Genomic DNA, 10,250 nt, shown 5'->3' with positions numbered 1-10,250 from the left:
CCACCCCCCTGTTCAGCACTCAGCACGAATTCGAGCTGCAGCCTGGTGACGCCTGCTGCAGCCTCTCCTCTGCAGATTCAGCTCAGCGCTCATTGATCTGTTCTTCCACCTCTTAGAAACAATAAAAGGAAACATGGCTGTTGATTAGTCACATGACTATACACATGCACTATTTTCACTGTAATATCTTATTAAATCAAGAGCTGGAGATGGCGGACAGGCTCTTTTAAGGTCAGCATGTATTTGCATTCTGCTAAATAACCGATATTCTGTGAAGAACTTGTTGATGGTTCTGAACTCACAAACTTTCGGATTCCTGACGAGATTGTGGGTTTTCTGTAAATCTTTCACACCAGACTACATTAGCATTTTTTTCTTTAATGAAACATGCCTAAGCTAAAGCGCTGTTGCGTCTCAGCTGCCTTTTGTCGTTACAATCGGTGATCAAAATACAAGAAAACAGCAGACAGGCAGCACAGCAGATGCTTCGCATTCAGCCTGAAGTTTTGATTTGCTGTAATTTAAGTCTCACGCTGTCGAGGCATAATCAGGTACTCTCACCCTCATGTCAATCACAATGCATGCCTAAATTATTCATAAGTCTATCATTTATTTATGACTATATTTTCCCATGCCACCTGAAAGTTAGCAAAAGTCGGCTCGCTGGCAGAAACAGAGCTGCCAAAGCCTTTCACAGAGACGCAGGGTTGCTTTTATCTTTCACACAGGCTGAGGAAAGCTGTGGGATGTGGAGTTCACATTCCGCAGACAAGCCTTATCATTTATATATATAGCCAGTATCATGGAGAGATCTTGAATCATTTTTTATATGCAAAATATTCACAGTTATCTGAGAGAAATTGGGAAGTAGGGCAGCTCTCACTGCTATTAAAATGTATTGTGAATTAGAGTCAGATTAAAAACCACAAGCGACAGGAACTACTTAATGATGTGAAAAGTGCGGAGGGTTAGCATCTTAAATTCTACAATTATGAATGAGTGTTTTAATTCTTGAAAATAAAACACAGCCAAAGTCTGATTTTGAGATTGTGAAATTGTGTGCCATTGGAATAATTGCTAATAATTGTAATAATGCACTTTTTAAAATCATTGATAATGTAAATCAGAGTTTGTAATTAAGATGATGTTTATTTATATAGCACTTTTATCCAGCAAATGTAGCTCACACAGTGTTGCTTTTTGACATGGTTCTCTACCCAGAGAGGCAAAACCCAGGGTTTGCCATGAGGCATAACAGATAAAACAATCAATTATGATAATTTCATAGGACTAATGATAATAGGGCTGCATAACACAGCAATTATTATCCCTGATCCCTTGCAAGCAAAAAAAAAAAAAATGTTGGATTCGAAACTCAGGCTGTGGTCTTTCTGCAAGGAGTTTGCGTGGGTTTTCTCTGGGTCCTCTGGCTTTCTCTCACAGTGCAAAAAACAGACACGTCAAGATAATATGCATCTCTAAATGGCTCTTAGGTATTGTCCTGTGTTTTTGTGCTGCCATGTAATGGACTGCTTATTTGTGTGTTCAGTACATGGTAAAGGTTGCTCCTCCTTTGTTGTTAACAACAAAGGAGGAGTGTAAGAAGATACTGCTGTACACTACTGTTTTATCTGTTTTTTAGCCGATAATGTCCAATCGACATTTGTTCTTCTCTAGTTCAAAATGTTACACATGTTGACTGTTCTCACCTCATCTAAATAATTATACGCACAAAGTATAAGACGATAAACCCTTTATTTTTCTGTTGCTTTTTTGACTCTAGATCAAGACAAACTGAGACATGAAAGCATGTCAAGAACAATTTAAAGCATATACAGTATTCAAAACTGAACTGGATTTTTTTAATGTGCTGTTCAACCTTTGTTATTTAGCATCTTTAATACATATTTACAGTACATTGTTGCTTAATTAGCTTATTTCTCTGTCTAGTTAAGCTGATCATTATTTTGTATCATATTAATCGTAAAATGCAGTGTAAATAACCAATAGGACATGAGTGATGGCTAACAGTGAGCTGACAAAGGCAAGAAAAAAAAAAAAATATATATATATATATATATATATATATATACACACCTTTTTTGATTTGCTGGCGACAGACCAGTCTTTCTAAATAGGTGTCATGGCAACATCTCAGGAAAGAGCGATCTTGAACCGTGAAAACTCGGCACCGCTTAGCCAGGAAGGAGCCAAACACACAAAAAGAGTCACATCAAAAGCTTCTAAATTGGAAACATGAACCCTGCGGAGACTCACAAAGCTGCTCTGCAATCTGAAAGGTTGATATTAGTTCACACTCAACCTTTGATGATAGTCTTTGATGAAGATATACTTCATTGATGCAGTTGCATACATTTGGGGTTTCTAATAACAAAAAGTATATAAAAATGTGCTGTGACGAATAATATAAAGCACACTGAAAGGGAAATAAATTACTGAAAGGCAATTAATTTTTTCTCTTATGTGGCTAATGACTATGTAAAGTGATGCAAAATACCTCCTCTTGTCATTAGGGGGTCCAAATTTACCTACTTGATAGCGAGTCAAATAAATCTGAATGTGGATAACATTTTACGTTTCATCAAACAGCAAAAATTCTGGTTTAGCTTTAGTACAGTCACATAAAATACCTTGATGTTAATACCTAATATGCATATCAATTATTTTCTTATATTTTTCCACTGGTTAACTATTTAAATATTTGAAGCCAACAGAAATAATAATAATAATAATAATAATAATAATAATAATAATAATAATAGTACAAAAAAAATGTATCTACTTTGATTGTGTTGGGATTTTTTTCTAGTACTGATAGGAATGTTCTGCATTTTAACATGACGTATGGCATTTATTAACTTAAATATCAAAACTGCAGGYTGAAAAGCACATGGTAAATTCTAGTTTCTAAAACTCTACTAATTTCCAAAAGCATAAAATGACTTTTCAACACAAATACCTAAAGTCTGATCGACAACCCTTCTTCAAAATCTTTCTGTGAAGGTGAGACCCCTTGATTCTTATTTCCCTAATCAAAGGAAACTGAATGGATTCAACCATGCGTGTGAAGCTTTGTGTGCAGACAACTCAGCCACATTAGCCTCCTGATGTGAGATTCTGCTTAGTGCTGTTAAGCCATGACACCTTCTCTGTGAATTTTTAATGGAAAAATGTACTGGTATCAAGCTTAAGCCATCTGTGCTGAGGTTTGCAACACTGGCACTTCTTCAGATAAGACAGTGTTTTAATTGACCAGCTTTTTCACGAGTAAATACATCTACTTAATGTTTCAGTGTCATTCAACTCTGTGCCACAGGTACTAATTAAATTCTTCTCGAAGGAGACGGCTGGGTGCAAACTGACTGGGGAGAAAAATGGATGGAGAGAGGAAATCTTAGAAAAGGAGAAAACTCACCTACCAAAAACAGACACAACAGGTATGAAAAAGGGTTTTAGGATTCTTTAACCTCCTGTTGCAATACAGTTGCAGCACTGCCTATTTTCTGACAGAAGCAGCTGGCAGATAACCAAACACAATGCCCCTAGGACAATATGGCGTGTCAGGGCTGGGTTTCTATGACAAACAAAACAAAATAATTTTATGATTCAAGGGATTCAATTATTGTATGCTTTTCAAGAAAAGTGTCTTTTTTCATGAAAGGAACTAAGGTGTAGAGAGTTGATGATGAAACTAAAAGACACTTTTGAGAAAATGGTTCTAAAGTTACTTTCCACCCATTAACAAGGAATATAAGCACACCTGATAGATTTATTAATTGGTTATTTGAACAAAAATTCTTATGAGATAGCTTACCACATTACAGAAAAATATCTAGCTTTTGCAGCAGATAATTTATTTTAAGTCATTATTTAGGGTTTGCGAATATAATTGTGTGTAATAGTTTACATCTGACTATTTTTTTCATGTATTTGTAATTATATTAAGACCTGGATTTGGACTCTTCAAACAAAACATATGTTAGCATCATTTTAGATTGTGTGAATAGCTGTTGTTCATAATTCCTTGAACATTTCTGAAACAAAGAACAAGCAAAAGTTGTCATCGTTTATATAGATTGGCCTCTCAATGGTTTAACTGATAAGCAATAAAATTGTACTTGCTGTCAAACTAACAAAAAGTAGATATCAATCATCAGTCATGATTTATCAGTCTACTCATAACTATAAATACTGGAGGGAGTTGGGTATTGCTGCTTCTCTGACACTAATTTCCAATCCATGTTTTACATCACATAGTTAATTYGGTTTCTCATTACTTCATACTTTGTAAAAAAGGAAATTAAGTTGCCTGATATATAATTTTTCTCCAAGTGGCATGAACTGTATTGCAGTCTGCTTCTCTTCTGTAACTTTATTCAATGTTTTGTCAGATGTAGGGATCCTGGGTAGTTTGTTTTTAATTGGATTAATGTTATTTAACTTATAGAGGTGGTTAGTACCTGATTAAATTTACTTGAGTAACTTAATGTAAAATATATACTTTTAGAGGTATTTATAATGCACCATACTTTTTTTTTACTTCTGCTTAACTAATATGATTATTGAAGAAATGCAAATTTTACTTGATTAAAATTTCTGGCTTCTCTACCCATGTGAAGTTACTATTCTAAACAAAAAACAAACACATTTTAACCAAACCGCAAACAGATATGTCYSGTGAGACTTTTGRTTTATTATCAAGATAAGATGGGCCTGTTGTGCCATTTGCGATAGTAAACAGTAGATAGTATCACTACTTTGCACCCTTCTAACATCTATGTACAGTAAATATTGGTTTCAGAAGTTTTTATGTTGTGGAAAACAGAGATTTGGTCTAGCTGCCATGGCTTCTTTTTAGACATGTTGAAAAATATTCCAGCAATAGCAACAAAACTCATAAATGCAACAAAGATATGAAATAGATACAAGTGCTACTCAAATGTTGCTCTGAAAATATGCTCCTTAATCTCATGCTTCCCTAGGCAGATGCTCTGTCTGCACTGAAGAAGATTATCTCACCTCACTATGCTGAATGCTTGCAGTCAGAGGTATTGTCKCAYCGATGTAACTAATACTTAAACCACTTGGACGCACTCAAAGACTATATAGAGAACTGAACTTTAAACCCAAAGTGGTCCGGTGATTATGTCACCGTGGTAAAAGCAACTTACTCTGCTTTATCACACAGAAAACACAATTTCAAACCCTTAATCTCAACGCAAATACATCATAAAAAACAGGAACACGTCATAAGCACTACTCACACTTCATGTGCTTCATTTCATTACAGTTATACTCACATAAAACATGTCGATGAAGTCATACATGGCAAGATAAGGATCTGTGTGATAACAGTTTTAATATTACATCTGAAAAATGTAATTCAAAAGAGGGAAATCTGAAATTCATATGAATGTCCAAATAGATATTAGTTAAAATTCAATGCCTATATTATTTAAAAAAACACATATTTAGCACAACAAGGTTGAGAAAAAAATGGATTTTCTTTTTTTCTTTGTGAAATCAGATGCATCTCTTGTGTCAGTGAAACAGCTGTCTTTATTGACTAAACACTTGTCTGCTCCAACATCACACCCTGTCCCTGTTATCAGCCAGTCTTTCGTGGCATCTCAACAACAGTTGCGTGAGCWTTGAATACCATCCATCTTGCGGGGATAAATTCAGTATGCTAATGGGTTTTGAACGTTGATGATATAATTTTCAAACCAGCAAAAAYAAGATCTGATCTTACCTTTAGCTAAATGTGTTATGATGCGACGACCCACTTCTCTTCTGTGGAGAGCAGAGAAGAGAAACACAGACAGTGTTTGTTAATACCTTTAGCAAGTCTTAAACTACGCAGTCGATAAAGAGATTACGCACATTGTGGCCCTGGGAAATATGGTTTATGCTGTTTGTTGTTGCATCTGATATGTGAAGTGCTGTAGAGAGACACTCGGCGTAATTATGCTGTAATGCTCTCTGTTATCACAAATGACAGTACGGAGGCTTTGTTAGGAAAACTTTGCCTTTTCTGCATTGACATRCAAAAGATTGTCAGAGCATCTTCTTAACCGTATGAGAACCAGCCTTCCTTTTATTCCCGTTTGTGAGATRGAGGTGGAGGGGATGCAGGGGTATCCAGAGAGTGTCCCTACTCTCTTCCACACAGCACTCTGTCTCAAAYGAGACCCTTTTTCTACTCTAATCTGGATAAAAAAGAGCAGCTGGCTATACACTGCTGACTGTGTTTCTTGGCATCCCAGCTAAAGATATGTAAAAAAAAATAATTAGCCTTCCAGTTTTGTGGAAGAAGCCCTTATGTTTTTTGTTTTTTTTTGTGTTATAAAATTTTGATGATTTAATTCCAGATACAATGCAGTATAACTTTTGGTAGACAGTCAGTCTCACAGAATTGTGGATCYCCAGCACCAAGCAGCCTTTCTTCAACATGCTTGTCGTTTGTTTTACCTTATCTGGAGTTTTTGATTTCTCTAAAGTTGAATACTATTCTCRCCCRTTTAGCCAACTACCTTTTTTGTGACATCAAGACAAAAAAKGTATTTTTTAGGGATGCCTAACAAACAAGAAGTTGACATTGAGTTAACATCCAATGGTTGTTATGAAAACTTGGAAAGAGTCTGTTCTCTTGTCTTTCCCATTTTAAATTTAATTTAAGAGAATGGCAAAATCTACCCATCTTAAGAAATGCAAGACACAAATAACAAATAAAAACAACAACAAAAAAACCTTTTGTGTTCATTTTATCATAAATAAGTTATTTTGTTATTGGTTAGATTTGTGCCATAATTTATTTACTTAAAAATTATATTTATCAACATGAGATTTTCAGTTAAACACAATACTGAAAAATCTTTCATTTATCTATTAAACAGGTTTACCTGGATTGCCAACACATGCAGACCCCCTTCTTATTTCTAATACCTAATTTACAGATTTGTGCCCTTAAACTGCTTACAAAAACATAGAAAGCTTTAAAATGAATCCATGTTGGTCTGGCTATATCACGGTCTGCCTGTTGAGTGAAAAATATAAGAAGCAATGACCACAAAGTGACAGCTGAGGTGTGGTGCCTGGTATAGCTTGACAAATGAACCACTTAGGAAATGTTCCCTGCAGCATCAAAAAGTAACAAACCAGCAGAAAAAACACATAAAATACTTGAAGCCACAAACAAAAGATGTAAAAGAAAGAAATGATGAAAAATATAATTTACCTCATATCAATGTGTTTAAATGCAGGCATGTCACCTGTAATCGTTCATACTCACCATTCATTTCGTTATTATTATCAGTATCCTCCTGCCTGACGCCCCATGAAGCTCTGAGAGTTCACAATTTTTTTCCCTCCACCATGATCCAGTTTTATCTTGCAGAATCCTTTATGAAGCAGAAAGCGGTGAACCTAGAGCCAGTTTCCAGCACAGTATACTGGGCTGACCGGTGCAGCTGTCGCATGCAGTAGTGCTTATACAGGCACTTCTTCCGGCTGCTCGGGGAACAATGGTGCAGAATCAGACTGACAGCTTCACGGACAACGTGACTCCTTCTGACCAATCAGGGGCTTTAAACCAGGAACCAGCCGCAACAGAGAAGAACACTGGAGCACTCCGCGCAAAAAAAAAAAAAAAAAAAAAAAMCAACAATCACACGCAACATGACGGTAATCAGGCAGCAGCACTCCTTGGTAACACAGGGCCTGCTGGGCAATTTTAAATTGAAATAAATGCACACACAAAAAAAAAAATACCCGGAACATTTATTCTGAGACTGCAACATGTTTGTGTAATGTATGTGCTTTACAGCTGCATTTTCTTTTTCTCCACTGTGATTTTATGTCTAAATACTAATAAACTAAATGAGTTCAAGTCAAGTCATAATGACTTATCGGTAGCTGGCAGTAACATTATCACAGAAAAAAGAAAAGCAAGAGTAAAAAAAATGAACTGACGAAGGTGAGAAATGTGCTTTGAAGCTACTCTAAGCAAGAAATGGCTTAAAAATATTTCTACTACTACCAATAATAATAATAATAATAATAATAATAATAATAATAATAATAATAATAATAATAATAATAATAATAATAAATGTTCTATATTGTTTAAGATTAGAAAACGTTTGTTTTTGTTTGTTTTTTATTTTCTTTTTTTGTCCAGGGGAAAAAAAATTATAGACAAACACACTGGCATCTTGTGGTCAAAGAGTAAAACTACAAACATCCTTAACCTTGGAAGACCCGTGAATAGAAAAAAGAGAACAAAGACAAGTTCAAACTTGTAGAATTTGTTGAAGTACTGGAAATGAAAATAAGATATTTTCAGTTTTTTTATTACTTATTTTGTAGTGTTTTATGAAAATATATTAAATATAATTTAAAATCATTCATCATTATCATTGCACAAACAATACGCCAGACGCTAGCCATTAATGATCACCCCCAAAAATGTAGAACATGTTTTTGTAACCTGACAAATCATCATCATTTGATTCAGCTGGTACAGTACAGTGACTCACAAAAATCTTGCTCAGTAGGTTTTTCAAATTGTGGTATTTTGTGACCCTGCGGGGGAACTTATTTGCAAATGTCGTACCAGATAATATTCCAAAACTGAATAATGCAGTCCAATCTCAAATGTTCTCTAAGACAACATTTTAACCTTTTTTTTGTTTGTTTGTTTAAAATGGATATGTGATGCAACACTGTGTTTGTCTTACAGAATAGTCATTCTAATATTCTCTTTCAAAATAAGTGTCTAAGTCTATGTATCTCTTAGTTAGTCATGTATGTTGGTGTATATTGCTTATTTCTTTTTTTTATTCTTTCAATAAATGTTACTATCCCTGATCCTGCAGAAGCGTAACACGGATGTGTTGCCATCTGGTGGAAATTTCTTGTTACTTCATCTACCTGTATCCACAAGGACTGTACTTCCATCCATCCATCCATCCATCCATCCATCCATCCATCCATCCATCCATCCATCCATCCATCCATCCATCCATCCATCCATCACCTAGCACACTTATAATTGTTAGGAGAGGGGATGGTGCCTATATATTTGGGAATTTTGTTGTTTGTTTATTAACTTACGCACATTTTCAGCTTTGTAAATTTGCCCTGCAATTGAAAGTAACCACAATCTTTGTCTAACACAATTTTTATAATCTTTCTTCATAGATTTCTGTAATCTGCTGATATACTGCTTTTGCATTTGCTATTGTAAACCTTAACGTTTGTAACTTTCTGATAATATAACTCACTTTAAAAATTGATTTTATGAATTATTTGGACTCTTGCCCGTGAATGGTTGGGTTATGCAGATTGTTCTTTTATATTTCAGATGTACTTGCAGACATGCCATCAAGCTTTAAGTCTTAAAGTGAATTTTACATGTAAAACAGATACTAACAGCTGTGTGAGTGGGAGTTTAGAAACCTGCTGAAAAGAAGAGTAGACAGACTCGACTTAGCTGAAAAAAACACGAGAAGCATATGTAAGAAGATCTTGTTGAAAACACAAGAGTGTGATAAATTAGCTGATATTAAGTGCACAGGAAACCAAATGTACAGCCGCTAAATGAAATTCAACCATCATTAATTTTAACTATGAACAGTACAAATGCTATTTTTCACTGTCACAAGTCAGAGAGCTGGTGGTGAAAAATGGTGTATTGTCACAACTATCCCTAATACAGACTAACTAGACTCACTTCTCAACTTCCCTGTCTTAGTATCTCTTTCACTCCCCCAGTTCCACATCTATATAAATTATTTAGCAGTACTCTTTGTATTGTTTCTGCCATTCACACAATGAACAGTAGGTGATGCTAATGTGTTGGAGCTGAAAAGCAGCAATGGACTCACAATGKAGAGGACTGGAAAACCCACTTGGGTTTAACAGAGACAAAGGTGTCTTTCAGCTCTGTAAAACAGAGGCAGCTCATTAAAACCCAGTGTTTTATATTTTATTTTGACAATGTTAACACATTCACATATTTAAATCAACATATGTAGCTAAATTAAGGATATTTTTTGTAGTTTTCTCTCTTCAGGGGCTTCCATATGACCAGACAACATCATGTAACCAGTTATCTTGTTGATGTTTGACACTTTCAGACAGTAATGTCTGAAATGATGCACAACACCGTAATGATCCTCATTTGCTCAAGTAGTCCTTAATTAACCAACCTAATCACATAAGAATGG

At 35.2% G+C, this 10,250-nt stretch overlaps 1 protein-coding gene across 3 annotated transcripts in view; it reads right to left on the bottom strand.

The window, feature by feature from the left end:
* csrnp3 (cysteine-serine-rich nuclear protein 3) overlaps positions 1-7,578 on the bottom strand; it is a 27,254-nt gene extending 19,676 nt beyond the window's left edge. For 2 of the 3 annotated variants that reach the window (XM_008404041.2, XM_008404042.2), the window contains exons 1-2: positions 7,313-7,578; positions 5,774-5,814 (exon numbers count right to left, since the gene is read on the bottom strand). The gene's annotated coding sequence lies outside the window, so the exon portion shown is untranslated. The remainder of the gene's footprint in view (positions 1-5,773; positions 5,815-7,312) is intronic. The other variant, XM_008404040.2, reaches the window with a different exon arrangement.
* Positions 7,579-10,250: the final 2,672 nt, after the last annotated feature.

Source organism: Poecilia reticulata, linkage group LG2, assembly GCF_000633615.1.
Source record: "Poecilia reticulata strain Guanapo linkage group LG2, Guppy_female_1.0+MT, whole genome shotgun sequence".
Taxonomy (NCBI): Eukaryota; Metazoa; Chordata; class Actinopteri; order Cyprinodontiformes; family Poeciliidae; genus Poecilia; species Poecilia reticulata.
The sequence above is the reverse complement of the archived record's forward strand: the minus strand, read 5'-3'. Positions and strand labels throughout refer to the sequence as shown.